This window comes from Prionailurus viverrinus, chromosome B2 (genome assembly GCF_022837055.1).
Source record: "Prionailurus viverrinus isolate Anna chromosome B2, UM_Priviv_1.0, whole genome shotgun sequence".
Classification (NCBI taxonomy): Eukaryota; Metazoa; Chordata; class Mammalia; order Carnivora; family Felidae; genus Prionailurus; species Prionailurus viverrinus.
The window spans coordinates 118,751,988-118,769,230 of NC_062565.1; the positions used below are offsets into that span (position 1 = coordinate 118,751,988).

The window sequence follows — 17,243 nt, forward strand, 5'->3', positions numbered from 1 at the left end:
CTGCCCTAGAAGCAGAATCCTATCATTATCTCGAATTCCTGCATCTTGACATCTGATTATCTTCCATCTTTCTAGCTCAATCCTTCTTCTACCCCAACTCCAACAATTCTTTGACCCGAGCAGCCTGTCCCTGTCACTACCCAAGTCTTCATTACCCTCCTTCAACAGCTTGGCTCCCATGGGCCACCATTATACCCTTGACCCCCAGCTCCTCTCTCCACCATGTTCCCATGTTCCATATAACTCTGGCCTTACTTGCACCGGTGCAGCAAAAGAAAAATAGCTTTGAGAACTTTTCTCAAATTCCCAGCCACATACTTTAACTGGACTCAGATATGTCCAGAGATCTCATGACAGTCCCCTCATCATTCTACACTCCCACGCTCCTGGACACAGATTTCACACCTGTGCAAAAAGCAAAAACAAAACAAAACTACAGACTAAAACTATAGGACACTGGAAATTGGATTTTCCTATGGCTGCATCCATAATCCAACTACAGCTGTCTTCCAATAAGGAAAACCTGGTACTGTTTAACAATCTCAAAGATATAAATAAAAGTTACTAGATTAAAAAACAAAACAAAAAAAAAAACACCTTTCCAGTATAAGGCTGACTTCTAGTATATTTAAGAGCACTGAACCATTAAAGATTAAAAGAAAAAGTGTGTTTATTCTCAAAGTGTTCTTGTTTTCTTTTCTTTTACAAAAATGTTTGCTAATATTCTCTTTAATTCTCTTACCAAAGTAGTCCATGTGCCGTCCCGCCTCTCTAATCACTGACAGGCATAACAGTTTATTGTCCAAATATAATTTGCTCAGCCATGCAAACACCTGTGCAATGAAGCATGTTCAATTTGCAAGGGACAAGTCCAATGGCATGATCACAGTGATAAGCGCTGATGCCCTGCTACCACTAGCTGCTGAAAGCACTACCTTCTGCTGAAAGAAAGCTTTTCCCATAATTATCTCTATTTTGGATCAAAATCTCTAATAAACGCTTTCATGTAATTCAACAGAAAAACAAAATACACACATTATAGAATTGCTATTTACTCTACCTCAGGCCACTAATGATGATACTAATGCAGTTTAAAAAAAAAAAAAAAAAAAAGAGTAAAATGAGGCCCTTGAGTAGAAGTAAAGCTAAGGAAGCAGATCTTCCCGAGGAGGCAATAAAAGGTCAAGCCCAGAATTTCATGTGTGAGATAGGAGTGCTGCCACGGGGAGATCACTGCAGGACTGCCCGGGTCATTTCCATCACTTTAAAGCACAGTTCTTCCTAGAGGGAGGGGAACACACATGACACAGTTGAGAAATCTAGACTGAAATCACATCGCCGCACATAGGCAGGTTATATTCCAGAACGTGCAGAGCAAGAAGATAACCGAGCTTGAAGGAACCTCAGGTAAAAGACACAAACACCACGTGGACCTGCAGAGCATGACGTGGGGCTTGATCTCACAAGCCAGGAGATATGACCTGAGCTGAAATCAAGAGTTGGACCCTTACCTGACTAAGCCACCCAGGCACCCCTCTCAGTTAGTTTGACTGCAAAGGAGTTGAGGGCACCTAGTGGCTCAACTGGTTGGGTGTCCAACCCTTGATTTCAGCTCAGGTCTTGATGTCAGGGTCATGATCTTGAGTGTTGCGTTGGGACTCCATGCTGAGCGTGGGGTCTACTTAAAAAACAACAACAAATTGCTAAGGTGTTTGCTTCTCCTCCTCCTCCATCATTCAGTCATTCAACACTTAGGGAAAAAGCAACAACTATGTACCCTTGCACTGTGCTAGGACGTCATAACCTAGAAAGGGGCATAGGGAGGAAGACAACGATAACAAATTTACTCTAAGAGATACCTACATAAAGCAATCTGAAAAAAAATACATAAATAAAGAGCAGAGAATGGAGTGAGGTAGAACTGGAGTCATCTCTGAAGGATCAAGGGGGGCAAAGACAGAGAATCCCCAGCACTTTCGACAGTATCAGGAGATCACCACAAGTTGCTCCTTTCAACTTTCAGCATTTACCACTCACAAGGGCATATTCTGGTCCTCAATATAATTTTAAGAGGCACACTAGGACCTTCATCACAGATCACAGTCAAAACTTTGGTGGGTATCCCTTTTAGGCTTTTGTTTCTCTCAGCCCCAAACCAAGGCAGTTCACGTATCATTGGTAACAGGCAGTAAATTAATTGTGACTAAGATAAGGGAAGATAATATTTTAAAGGTGTGATCGCAAAAAAAAAAAAAAAAAAAAAAAAAAAAAAAGGCATGATCTCTTCTAGGTCAGGATAGGGACGAAGAGGGGTAGGAAGCAGCTGAAAAGCACTCCAGCGTAAGGTCAACTTTGTTATTTGGCTTAGGGGTGGGTGAGCAGACAGATGGAGGTCGTCTTCCTCCACCTCTAGAATAGAAAATGAAAACTTGCCCATTTACCATCAAGTTGTTTTGCTATGAAAAAATCTCACGAAGACAAAAACGGTTTCTAATTAGATTTGGTCTGTGCCCTCTGTTAGCTACATCAAGGTTTTCAACCTTCTGCAGGATGGACACTTGGGCCAGGTAATTTTTTTTTTTTAATGTTTATTTATTTTTGACAGAGTGAGAGAGAGCCAGAGCATGAGTGGGGTAGGGACTCAGAGAGAGGGAGACACAGGATCCGAAGCAGGCTCCAGGCTCTGAGCTGTCAGCGCAGAGCCCGACGCGGGGCTGGAACCCACCAGTCGCAAGATGACCTGAGCCGAAGTTGGACGCTTAACCGACTGAGCCACACAGGCGCCCCACCAGGTAATTCTTTGTTGTAAGGAGCTATCCTGTGTGTAGCAAGATGTTTAGCAGCAAGCCTAGTCTCAACATAATAGATGTCAGCAGCACACCCTCAAGTCACGGCCATCACAAAGGTCTCCAGACATTGCTAAATGTCCCTCTGAGGAAAAAATCACCTACCCACCCCCACCCCAGTTGTAAACAACTACACTAGATTCTGAGCCAAATCAGGCTATTTGTTAAATATACAATAAAGAAGAAAGTGATACTGACAAACAGGGCAAAATATTAGGAAAAAGGGTAGGTCTTAACCAGCTATTGTATCTCAATAAAAAGCTAGTAGAGGGGCACCTGGGTGGCTCAGTCGGTTAATAATCCAACTTTTGATTTCGTCTCAGATCATGATCCCAGGGTCACAGGATTGAGCCCCATCTCGGCTCTGCACTTAAGATTCTCTTTTTCTCCTGCTGCTCCTCTCTCGCACTTGCTCTCTATCTCTAAAATAATTTTTAAGTTAAGAAAATTAAAAACTAAATAGAAAAAAAAGTTAAAAGCTAATAGATATCCCCAACAGAAGAGAAAGATCAAAACTCAGGCCAAAAATGTTCCAAGTCTGAAACATTTTTTTTTTTTTTTTCAACGTTTATTTCTTTTTGGGACAGAGAGAGACAGAGCATGAACGGGGGAGGGGCAGAGAGAGAGGGAGACACAGAATTGGAAACAGGCTCCAGGCTCTGAGCCATCAGCCCAGAGCCCGACGCGGGGCTCGAACTCACGGACCGCGAGATCATGACCTGGCTGAAGTCGGACGCTCAACCGACTGCGCCACCCAGGCGCCCCCCAAGTCTGAAACATTTAAGCAACAATTAGTACAGGTGTGATGGAAGCTGTGCTTGAAAAAAAGATAGTGAAAATATTAAAGCAAATCAAACAAGTCTATCTTCATTCCACATATCCAAGCCCACTCTATGGTGTGGGGGGCAGGGAGGGATTTTAACAGACTTTAATTCTACAAAATGAGTATCTCAAATAGTACCAATTTTGAAATAATTAGGAACACAGACCAGACTCCAGATCTGACAGGCTCCAACCACTTTCTAGCTTACAACACCCTAAGCTGTTTCTCTCATCCAGAGAGCTAAACGGCTTAACCAGTGTAAGGATATTAGCGTAGTGCCCGATAAGCTGTAAGTTCTACCAGTGTGGCAATTACAAGTAGTTTCATATACATATTTTATGAGCGTATGTGTCACACTGCCCAAGTGAACTAAGAACACACACTTCTAAAAAAAAAAAAAAAAGCCAACTAAAGAAAACCCAAAAACAAAAACACATTCCTGTAAAACTACACACACTACATGCCAAGATTTACCAGCACTTTTTTAAGGCAGGAGAAAAATGGATTACCATTCTAGCCCACGGTTAACAAAAAATATGCAAAGGTTGCCCCCCTTTTTTTAAGTACCACATTATGCACCACTTGTGCTAACTCCGAGTATATTTCCCCAAGTTTTTATCCAAATTCACCAAAAAAGCAGCTTAAAGCACCCGAGTTTTGAGATTCACTATATAAATTTTCTACAAAGCCTAGCAATCAAGTAGGAAAGAAGAGCATTTTCTCACATGTACCCGGAGTCACTCTGAAGTTGCTGTTTTTGCCTCACAGAAGTTGTTTTCTAGCCACAAGCTACTACAAATTGTTCAGACCTTTTGGCAGCAGCACAGGAAACTGCCCTTTTCACCCGTTCTCCCACAAAAATGTAGTCAATTTCGAGGCAGGCCCATCTCTCAAGGCTACTTGCTTTATGGGGCCAAATGCACACCATTTCCCGTTTAGCAAAACCAAAGGGCCCCGAATAGTTTGCATTTTTGTGAAGAAAACTGAACGCGAGTCACCAAGGACCTGTAGGCAAAGCTCTTGATGAAATGAGCTCATAAACCGTGCTCCACCACACTTGACACCGGCATCTGAAATTGATAGGGCGTTTGGCATCTCAGCTGTTTCTGTTTCATCCAAATCGTCCAGGATGCAATAGGTAACACATGAAGCCATTTCCTGCGCTTAATTGCCCTTGGCTTCCCACTATTCTCAACTTGCCATGTTTCGAAGAAGAAGCAGGCTAAAAAAGGTACATCTGCCTTTTGATTTAAAATAAAATAATAACCTCAAATCTTCCCTCTGAATCTGGGGTTTTTCCACCATCTTAAGGATCACATAAAGGTATGTAAGCAAGCCACACAGATGAAGTGGAAGCTCCTCTCAGCTTTTTATTAAGGCATACAAATCAATGTATAGTTTTCTCCTGCAAATATGGAAGCGGAGGTAAGGGCAGGAGGTGGGAAATGACTCAACAGCTGTCACATTTAGCTTGTAAAAGTAAAGCAGCAATTGTCTTCTGAATGCAAAATTAAAGAAGAATCTTTGAAAGCCAGGATTCCTTTTATCCCATTTGGCCTAAAATTTCACAGACAGGACATTTATTAAAACAACAACAACAACAACAAATAATGGCAAGAAGCATCTGTAGTTACTCACAAAATAAAGCTGGATACCACCCTGCTCTGGGAGAGTCAAATGCCAAAATTCAGTCTAATGAGCTAAGCTCATAATTCACAGAGTGAAAAAGAAAATCAGCCCAGGATTTTCCAGGGAACATTTACTGCCTCCAAAACTGACTGTAACCTCAAACAAGTTCCAATATGACACAAAGGCCACCTCTCCAAAAAGGTACAATATCAGAAACTATCCCCAAAAGACCACAGAGACAAAAATGATAAGCAAAGGAAACTGGATTCAATTATACACACCCACTACTTTGATTTAATAAAAGATAATCAAAAGAATATCTTTCAGAGTCCAACATTAACATTAATTTAAAAAATGTTCAAGTTCAGGGGCGCCTGGGTGGCTCAGTTAAGGGTCCAACTTTGGCTCAGGTCATGATCTCACGGTTCATGAGTTCAAGCCCCGTGTCCAGTTCTGTGCTGACAGCTCAGAGCCTGGAGCCTGTTTCAGGTTCTGTGTCTCCCTCTCCCTCTGCCCCTCCCCTGCTCGCTCACGCTCTCACTCACACGCTCTCTCTCTCAAAAATAAACATTAAAAAAATTAAAAAAAATAAAATACGTTCAAATTCAGAACCGCTTTTCAAAGATACACTGATTCTTCTAGCAAAATAAATCCTATAGATTATACAGAGGAAAAAATCTGGAAGGCAAACCAAGGAATACAAATTAAAAATTCAAAGGAAATTTCTTACATGTCTAGTAGGTAAGAGACCTGGCTTGCCTGTATCTAAGTACAAAAAGGCACATCTTGTTATGTTAGGTAATCTTCCCAATTTAAATAGATTAACTGCACACGGAGCGAGTGCTAATTGCAAACATGCTTTCGTTCGCTCCTTGCTTGCATTAACTTATACCAAACCATCTTTCATCTCCATAAGCAAAACAGGATATCAAAGAGATTTCACATTATTGTTTATCAGCTTATCAGCATCTTCAAAGTACACATAATTGTTGGTATTTATGAGAAAGTATCTTTGGAAGGAGCAGGAAGAAACAGCCTCCTTGTATAAGATTTACCGTGTGGGTATGAGTAGTCTCGTGGGCTGCTTAACACCAGCATGAAACAGCCTGGAAGACAGGCACCAGAGGAACAAAAAAAAGCCTCTCCTGAGTTAACTGTCCACATCTTCACACGACTTACTTTCGAGTAAGTAAACAGCAACAAAAGAACAGCTGCCCCAAGGTTATCCAGAGGTCTGGCATGAGAAGTCAAAGCACTCAAGTTCAAACACATGAGTTTTCTGGCCCATGTTAGAAAGAAAAGAAAAAAAAAAAAAAAATCAGCCTGGGAAAATTTCCTTCAGATTTGAGCTAAATAGGCAACTAAGAGATCTCTTTACTACTGTTACATTCTGAAATTTCTCACACATTAGAAAACCCACCTTAAAATAGAATCGGACTTTTCCAAATGGCAAAAGAAATGGGAAATGTAGAATCAGGCACTGATTTCTGTCAGTTCTCATCTCACCCTCAGTCAAGCAGTATTTATTGTGCAGTTATTATATTAAAAAAAAAAAAAAGCACTCAGCTGACAGAGTTAGAAAGAGCACACAAGACACAGATGTATTTATTATCAAATAGGTTATGTTTGCATCTGTATTTACACACAATAAATGTGTTAAGAGTGTTTTGTTTGTCAGTTTTTGGTTTCGAAGCATCTCTGTGTGGTTTACTTTAAAGAGGGCCCTTCATGTGTCTAAACGAAAACCTTGACACATTTGGCTTCAATAAAGCCAGTAGTTTCTTGAAGATGGCTTCCAGCTATGAATCATCCATATCCATGCGCTGGAAAGGGTGAAAAGGACAGTTTTCTGAGTTGCTGCCAATGGGCTGAACAATTCGCAGTAGCTTGTGCTGGAGAACAACTTCTCTAAGAAGAAAACTGTTAACTTCCAAGCTGTCTTAGCATACTTATGTGAAATAATGTGATTCTTCTGTACTTTTATTTTCTGTTACATCTTTTCCAGTAAGATCCTTCTCCTTCCCTGGAATTTCAGAATCAGGCCTTTAAATAATCTTGCTAGTGAAAAGAATGTTTGAAAATAATGTTTATTAAGAGTTTAACAGAAAACCAATTTCAGCACACATCTAACTTTGGAGTATTAAAATCCTTCGTAGTCTTCTCTATCCACAATATGGTACTAGTTTTGTTCAGATAGTCACTTCTGGAAAAGTTCTTCATACACCCACACCCACACCCCAGCACCATCACCATCACCACCATCAGACTGCTTGTTCACTCTGGAGAATACCAAAATGAACAAGACAAGGTCACAGGCCTTAATAAACCAATCTAGTAATGGACAGAAAGAGAAAAGGCAGAATTATGAGGCAGAGGTGGGGTGGTGATCAGAAAATGTTTGTTGTAAATTCATTGGATGAATCTTGTGCATAATAAGGTTTAAGAACTGCATTCACTCCCCTCCACCCCCATCCCTGCAAATCAAAAAAGGCAAGAAATGACTAAGTCATTTACTCAATAAACAAACAAAAAAGACTCACCATTGGATCACTCACATTACCACTACAACTGTACTGTGTATCACTGTATAAATCAAATATACCTATACATTAAAATGTTGGGAAAAAACCATAAAACTACTATTAAAAGAACTAGAAATCAGAAAGTCCAATTACTGCCACTTAATTTAAATAAGAATAAAACTCCTGCATTCGATTACCTCAGAAAGTAATTAGAATAATTAAATGAAAATATACATGAGTAGGTGCTTTAAAAACTTAATATTATACCACTGCTCAAGGAACAGCTCTGGTTTTAACGTTTATTTATTTTTAAGAGACAGAGAGAGACAGAGCATGAGTTGGGGAGGAGCAGAGAGAGAGGGAGACACAGCATCTGAAGCAGGCTCCAGGCTCTGAGCTGTCAGCTCACGGCCCAATGCAGGGCTTGAACCCACAAATCATGAGATCATGACCTGAGCCGAAGCCAGATGCTTAATCAACTGAGCTACGCAGGCGCCCCTGGTTTTAATATCCCCAGTAAATAAGACTCTGTCAGGAATAAAACGGGCAATGAACTAACATTGGCTGGATTTTAAAAATCAATTTTTAGGCTCCTGGAAAACTCACTCATGAGTAGAAATATTTGCCAAGGTGCACACCTCTCTCAGTGGCTATAGGTGATGACATTGTTTTGCATAGCTACAATATTGCTTGCATATTTTATATAAATATTATCCCTACACTCATAGTCTTCTGCATTTTTAGTTCAAGATAAAGTTTTTTCACATTTATCTAGGCTCATATACATAGCTCTATATAGTTCATATATGTACGTTTTTAACTCCTATGCAGTACTCCATCATAAAATAAACTTTCTTTTTCCCAATTGAAGAATAGAGTGTTTCCACTATTTTGCTATTAAAATATCTCAACGACCACAGCTTCCACGTCTCCCTAGAAAGGTACAGGAGTCTCTAGAGTACACACATATCTAGTGGAATGCTGGCTAGTGAGGGATGGTCGATTTCACCTGATATTGCCAAAAGGTTCTCCAAGATAATTGCACCAATTTATATTCTCACCAAAAGTGAATAAAAACAACTTCTCTACATCTTCCTCAACACTTCATACTTTTAGATTCATATTCTGATGGTTATGGATCACATGTCCTAACTATGAGATTCATATGCTTAATGGCCATTTGGGTTTCCAGCTCTGTGAATTGCCTACAATTATCCTCAATTTTTCTATTAGGTTGTCTTTCTTATTGATTTATAGGAGTTGTTCATATAACCTAGATTTTAATTCTCGTAGGATACAGGCTATTGCCAGTAATCCTACCTGAAAACCCACCTACAATGGCTAGAATAGACCAAAGTAATTTTTCCCACGTAAGTATGGAAGTAGGTGATCTGTAACTGATGTAGCTAGTCAAGAATATCATGACGGAACTTCCTGCCCTGCCATCTTGACCATGTAGCTTCAACTTATTGGTTGCAACAAAGCTACTGCAGCTCTAAACATGATACCCACATCCAGGCAGGGGGCAAAACAGGAAAAATAAAGACCAGACCCCATATTCAGAGAGCAAAGCTCTTCCGGAAATTCTTAGCTTACCTCTCATTGCCCGCCACTGATGACCTCTGAAGGACATCAAAGGAGACAGCCATTTATTTAAATGGACACAAAATTAAGGTTGTGTTAGTAAAGAAAGGAAGGCAACTAACAATGTCTTACAAACATGTATTACGTATTCCACCAATCTGAGCCTTGTCTTTCCAAAGTAATATATTTTCTTGTATGGAAGTTTATTTTAATAGAGTCAAAATTTCTCAATCTTTATAATTTGCATTTTCTGTGTTCCCTATTCCCCAACAATGCTCATATTTTCACCCCGCCCCATATGGACAATCAATAGATGTACAGACCTTGCTTCTTTAATATAGTTCACCTTTCCCTATTGATTTAGACCACCACTTCTATAATCTAACAAGTTTTCCTATTTTGGTTTATATCAAGTTTCTGTGCTTATATTGGTTTATATCAGGATCACTGGCTTAATTATCCTTGCCACAGCAGGTTTAATAACTTTGATATGTGTGGTAGGGCAAGTCTTCCCAACTTGTTCTTCTTCAAAATTATTTTTGCTATTCTTGAACACATGTTCATTTGCATATGAATTTTAGATAAAATCCATTAAAGGAATCTGAAATGGTGTATGATTCCGGCATTCATTTTTTTTTAAGTTTATTTATTTATGTTGAGAGAGAGTGAGCACGTGCAAGCAGGGGAGGGGCAGAGAGAGAGAGACAGAGAGAGAGAGAGAGAGAGAGAGAGAGAGAGAGACAGAATACCAAGCAAGCCCCGCACTGTCAGTATGTTGCTGGATGCAGCTCAAACTCACTAACTGTGAGATCATGACCTAAGCTGAAATCAAGAGCCAGATACCCAACTGACTGAGCCACCCAGGAGCCCCTATTTCAGCATTCTCGAAATGCTACTGGGTCCTACTATATATTTATGAGCAACATTAGCCTGTAACTTTCTTTTCTTTTTTTCCCCACTATTCTGATCAGTATTTATTATCATGGTTATGTGGGCCTTCAACTTTTTTTTTTTAAATGTTCACTTCTTTTTGAGGACAGGGGAGGGAAGACAGAGAGGGAGAGAGAGAATCTGAAGCAGCCTCCGCACAGTCAAAACAGATCCCAATGTGGGGTTCAAACCCACGAACCATGAGATCATGACCAGAGCTGAAGTCGGACGCTCAACCAATTGAGCCACCCAGGCACCCGGCCTTCAACTTTTAAAAAGAATGCTTTAATACTACATTCTGGAAAAGTAAGAAAATTTTTGTTACGTGGTGGTATGAAAATACTTTCCTATAGTTGAGGCCCAGTAACTCATATTTTAAAATCTTTTTTATGATTATTAACTTCAGAAGATTTTGTATGTCTTCTGGAGGAAAACATTTATATTTTCCTGGGAATGTTTCTATTTTATTGGTTAATTTCTAAATTATTACAGAGGTATATCTTTACAATGTCTTCTAGTCTAAGAGTATAAAAGTTTTCTCTCATTCTTTTTTCAGTAGCTAAAATAGCTAAAGGTTTTCCTGTACTGAGTGACTTCCCTATCCTTCCTCCCCACAACACACCATTAGCTCTTAGATTTCATTTATATTTTTTTCTCTTCCAATTTTTGTTCACATCATTGACTCTCTCTTCCTTATTTACTGGGGCTTATTCTTGGTTCTCTTTCTATTGTCTTAAATATAATGTTCATTTCCATTTTTTTTTATTGAATATGACAGTAATTTAAAACTATGAATGTCAGGTATGAATGTCAGCCAGCACCTGGCTGGCTCAGTCGGTACAGCATGATCTTGAGTCGTGAGCTTGAGCCCCGCACGTTGAGGGTAGAGTTCACTTTTAAAAAATAAATAAATAAAATAAAGTTATGAATGTCTGATTACAGCTCCTGCAGCCTCTCTCAGGTTTTGCTATGTAGTGTTCTCCTTGCTACTATGTTCTAAAATAATCTGTAATTCCAGCTTCTATATTCTCCTTGACCCAAAGTGGTTTCCTCTCCCTTTCTATTACTTACCCACATTCCAAGATGCTACCAACACTGGAGTTAACCATAATTGAATGAAATGACAGTAAAAAGACCAATGAATTGGTTTTCTATGCTAAATATCTACAGTATGTTTGGTGAGAGATGCCAATCAGCAATTCAGGCTCTAAGTCAGATAGCCCATCACTGATGTTTACAGTCGAAGTTCCTCAGTTTACTGATGGGATTTCCCACAACCCTCAGCTCTTCACTCACTGTGCTGCTCATGCTCTGGGAACCATTCTGAATCTCACTCTTGTTTCCTTTCTCATCACTTCACGTGGTTTATATAGTGAGTGTTGGAATCCTGCCACAGCAACTCACCCAGAAGAGTACCATTTCAGCAAGGATCATCTCAAGATTAGAGGACTTCTATGTAATATGCTGGTGGTTCTATCTGTTAGAAACTATGGCAAACAGGGCGTCTGGGTGGCTCAGTCGGTTAAACATCCAACTTCGGCTCGGGACATGATCTCACAGTCCATGAGTTCGCGCCCCACATCAGGCTCTGTGCTGACAGCTCGGAGCCTGGAGCCTGCTTCAAATTCTGTGTCTCCCTCTCTCTCTGCCGCTCCCCTGCTCATGCTCTCACTCTCTCAAAAATATACAAACATTTAAAAAAAAAAAAAAGAAAGAAAGAAAGAAACTATAGCAAACAAGAATTACTGAAAAATATTTTAAAACCCTACATAGACTCGAAGAACCGCATTCCGATGCCCTCTTGAGCAAAACCCTGACCAAAAACACCAAATTTTTCTGATACAAAACGGAAAAATTAATTAGAAAAGTAAGGAAGGTATACACCCAACTACATGGCAACATTGTTTTCTAAAAAAGAAAAAACAAGCCAAACCTCAGGAAACAGGGAATCCTCTCTAAAAAGAAAAAGGAAAAGTAATGGTAACAAAAATAGTAAGATCATCAGCTAATACTTCCTAAACACTTCCCATGCACGAGGCATTCTTCTAACAGTTCTTGCTGATACTAATTTAATCCTTACAAAAACACTATTAAATAGGCATTATTCTTGTTCTCATTTCATGGATGATGAAAGTAAGGCACACAACTGCTAAGTGACAAATCCCGGCATTGTGGCTCCAGGAGTGATCCTCATCACTACACGATGCACCACCTAAATGCTCCATGCTTTTTACTGTCTCCTATAGATAATTCTCCATCTGCTTTATATTCAAATCTCCATGGTCTCTCATCAAAGGGAACAATCTCTTAATTGCTTTATTTATCTTCATAAATTGCTAACATGCTTGCGTTCAAAGCCTGGCTCAACCAGTTAGCTGCCGCGCAAGTGATTGAATCTCCTTTCCTCAGTTTCCTCATCTTCAAAATAAAAATCACTGATAGCACCAATCTTGTAGACTGAGTGTGTGCTTTAAATAAATTGAAACGTTCTAGTTATATTACAGTACCTGTACAGGTGAGCAATCTGTGTTAGCTGCCATTATAAGAACAGTGTAATCACTGCTATCAGCTATTGTTCCTAGGGGGTATTTTCTTCCAGTTATAAATAATATAATATAGAAGCCTTTTAAAAATCTGTTAAAAATTGGATCTTGTAAAACCAACCTCTTGTGGATATCACAGATATTAAGTAATCAAATATGGCTATGGATAAAATTCTTGTGACATCATATCAGATTTGATTCTAGAACATGATTCCCATGAAAACAGGAATTACTGTCTGTTTTGTAAGTCATTCTATTCCCATTACCTACAAACATTTGGCAAGGACACATATTTGCTGAAATTTATAAATGAGTTGAAAAGGGCTTAATCTCAAACAAGTTAGAAGGAAATGAAAATGTTACATCCTAGAAAACTATGCTATAGATAAAAATTTTTATACAAAAAGTTTCCTAAAATGAAAGAATGACAAAAGCAATCCTTCCACATTAATAAATGATATACTGCTATTTTAATGCCTATATGTAATTACCTGAAAGATTTTATAATTTTACCTACTACTGCCCTAAATGTTTACACAATCACAATGACCCAAAAATCATTTGAAGGATGTAAACAACTTTACTATGTATTTCTTTTCCTGTTGTCTTTCATTTTCCCTCTAAAATTAGTTCCACCTAATCTCTAGTGGGCCCAAGTTTTCAGTGGTTACAAATACAAACTTCCCTTTCCTGAAAAGAACTCTATGTCTACAGGAGTATTTAACTTCCTTTTCATATCAAATAAATAAACCTTTATAAAAACAAATATTGGAGAAAGCTGCCAGTTTATAAGTGGCAGTCAGCCATTATTATTTAACTCATTCAGGATCTATTTATTGAACCCTCCCTATGACTCAGGCATTGGGCTAAACTGAGGAAAAAGGAGGAAGGTAGGACGTGGCCCTCATTCTCAAAGCACTCCCAGTCACCGTTAGAGATGCAAACACATAATTACAAAGCAATCCGAGAGGTCTACAACATAGGCAGAATCACTGAGGAAGGGGAGACACCCTGAGGAAGCGGGGAGAGCAGTGCCAGGAAACTTCACTAGGATGCCCACTTTTCCAATGCAGTTTGGAAGGTCGGTAGAAGTTTGACAGGTGAGGACAAGGAAAAACAGGCACAGGGAATAACAGATATAGGAGCCCAAGCCACAGAACAATATGGTGTCATGAGGAAAATGAGTAATCTGTAATTTGGTATCATTGGAGTGTAGGGTTTATGGTTGAGATTACTGGGAAATGAGAAAGCAGAGCAGCACAAAGGAGGGGTGTGCATTAATTAACAAAGGTCTCACATCCAGGCCAAGGAAGAGGCTAAGGCACTACTAAACATCCCCTGCTCACGAGGTTCCCATTTCTGTCATAGAATGACATGTGACAGATGGTGAATAAGTAGCACCCCGAGTCAAAGCACTCATGGCAACTATGAGAGCTACTCACTAGCACAGGACGATTTCTCTCTGAACAATCAAGATCCCCAATGAGAATGAGCAGTCTCTGAGGGCAGGGACCACCGTGTCTTATTTATACCCCGAAAGGCTCCAGCTACCATTCTTTTATTAGCAGATGTCAAGTGCCTAGTAAGCACTAGAAATTACACTAAGCACTGGATACTCACGGCTCTATATACTGTCTCATCCCAACCAATCTCAGGGCCTCTCTGAGGAAGTGGTATACCTGAGGAAAAGCGAAGAGCCAGTCTGTAGGATTATCAGTTCCCATCCTCTACTTATACTCTCGGCTGATGTTTTAGCAATAACAAACCTCTTCCTTAACACACCTCTATTTGGATTCAAAGCCATCCTTCTTCTGATCCCTAGTCCACTTCCCCTCTACTCCTCCTTCTCTCTGGGTATCATTCCAAAACAGTCCAGCCCATTTCCATTCCCACTGGAGGCCTCATTCTATCTACTCTGCTTACTTCGAATTTTTGTTTTTGTTTTTTAAGCCATATGCTTTTTTTTTTTTAAGTTTATTTTATTTTGAGAGAGACAGAGAGAATGTGAGTGGGGAGGGAGGGAGCAGACAGGGAGAGGCAGAGAAAAAATCCCAAGCAGGCTCTGTGCTGTCAGGGCAGAGCCCAAAGTGGGGCTCAATTTCTCTCAAAATCAAGAGTCAATGCTTAACCAACTGAGCCACCCAGGCACCGCAAGCCATATGCTTTTTTATTGCTTTTCTATAAATTATCTAATTGAGAGGCAATGCCACCGTAGTAGTTAGGAGTGTAAGCTCAGTCCTAACTCCGCCTTTGGTAAGTATGCTATCTTGGGTGCCACTCTCAGCCTACTTCCTCTCCTATATGCTAGGGATAGGGGTATCTAATTCCTAATTTGTTTTGAAGATTAAATGAGATCGTGCATACAAAAGTATTTAGGGTAATACCACAATGTTAGCTATTCTATTATTAATCATTAAACCAACATCCTAAGTAACTTAAAGCATGAATTATTTCACCTTTTTAAACAGACTTGTTCAAGACCAGCCAGCCATTAATCTTAATATAGACTGTCCAAATGTACATTTCTGCCCTTAATCAATCACCAAAGTCACAGTATCAAATCCCTGGCCTGTATTTATCTCCACTTGGATCAATCATCTACCCACAACACCAACTTTCCCTTGGGCTTTTGCTTCCAAGTTGCCTCTAACTCCTTCTTATCCTTCACCCCATTTGTCCTAACTAGAATCTATCACCTGTTCTTTGCAAAGGTTGGTAGATTCATTCCTTTGTCTTTATTCCCACAGTAGTCCCTTAAGGTATAGAAATACTATACAAGCAGGGCGCCTGGGTGGCTCCGTCAGTTAAGCATCCGACTCTTGATTTCGGCTCAGGTCATGATCTCATGGTTTGTGAGTTCAAGCCCCACATCAGGCTCCACACTGACAGTGATTCTCTCTGTCTCTCTGCCCCTCCCTTGCTCATTCTCTCTCTCTCTCTCTCTCTCTCTCTCTCTCTCTCTCAAAATAAATAAATAAAATGTAAAAAAAAAAAAAGAAAGAAAGAAAGAAAGAAAGAAAGAAAGAAAGAAAGAAATACTGTACAAGCAGCAAAGCAAGCTGAAAACCAGAAAGTCACTGTGAGTAGAAGCCAAACCCCTGAGCTGCCCTCCTGGTTTTCCTCCCTGCTAGCAATCTTGGTCTATTTCAAACTCTATGCCATTCATAAGGGTAAAAGGAAACCTAAATATAAGATTATCCTCTAATAACATCAAAAAATCATTACAAAGTGCATCAAAGCAATGCTGTGCAAAATCACCTAAAAGATACCAAATGGCCCCTGGGTCACTAAGACTTGAGGCATGAGATCTGAAATTAGTAAAATGACTTAAGAAAAGTTTGTCAATTTTGAGAGTGGCCAGCAATGAGGAGACATTCAGAGGGAGAGAGTATGTGGTCAGGCTGACCCACATACTAGTCCCTTCAAGAAGAGCCTTGTTGTGAAGACGCATGAGGGCGGGGACTGGGTCCATTTTGTCGATGCTGTATGAACACACAAAGCACCAAGCCCAGCTACAGGCAGATAACCGATTCATAACATAGCAGAGAGTTACCCACAAACCTTCTCTGAAGCATTATAACCAACCTTCGAGTTCTGAACCCACCCTCACAACTCACTTCCTGACAGTGAGCCAGGTGGCCAACAAGCAAGACGAGACAGGATGATGTGAATATTCCTCTTGCCCACTATATTTCCCACTGTAGGTTAATAAATTGCACTCTACCCATTTGGACTCGCCCATGTCTTTTAAAGGTTCGTTATTCAGGGGCGCCTGGGTGGCGCAGTCGGTTAAGCGTCCGACTTCAACCAGGTCACAATCTCGCGGTCTGTGAGTTCGAGCCCCGCGTCAGGCTCTGGGCTGATGGCTCAGAGCCTGGAGCCTGTTTCCGATTCTGTGTCTCCCTCTCTCTCTGCCCCTCCCCCGTTCATGCTCTGTCTCTCTCTGTCCCAAAAATAAATAAACGTTGAAAGGTTCGTTATTCATTTGTCTATGAGAGTTTGGTTTGATTTTTGGTTTTCTTGCTTGGTGGGGGAGAAGGAAGGGCAATATTTGGCTCCCCCAAGCCCCATTAGTCGCAGGATACTGACGTGACAAATCGAATCTGTGTCTGTAAGGCAGACAGGTTCAAACTCTGGGCTCAAGTGAATCAAACAACATAAATGTCATACTGTGAGGAAGCCAAAGTGTGTCACTAACTTGTCTCTCCTGGGGTACAATGCCAATTGAGGCCTCTCTCCCACATCATCCTGCACATCTCTGCCAAATCCTATCCACCTTTTAAAATGTTATTTTCATTTTGCCATCACTTACCAGCTACAATGGCTCCCTTGTCGTCTCTTTCAAATCGGATTTCAACTCCTCCAG

The 17,243-nt window shown here is 40.2% G+C and overlaps 1 protein-coding gene across 11 annotated transcripts in view; it reads right to left on the reverse strand.

The window, feature by feature from the left end:
* The window catches only part of EPB41L2 (erythrocyte membrane protein band 4.1 like 2), a 219,662-nt gene that overhangs the window by 168,229 nt on the left and 34,190 nt on the right, over positions 1–17,243 (reverse strand). The gene's annotated exons all lie outside the window — the stretch shown is intronic.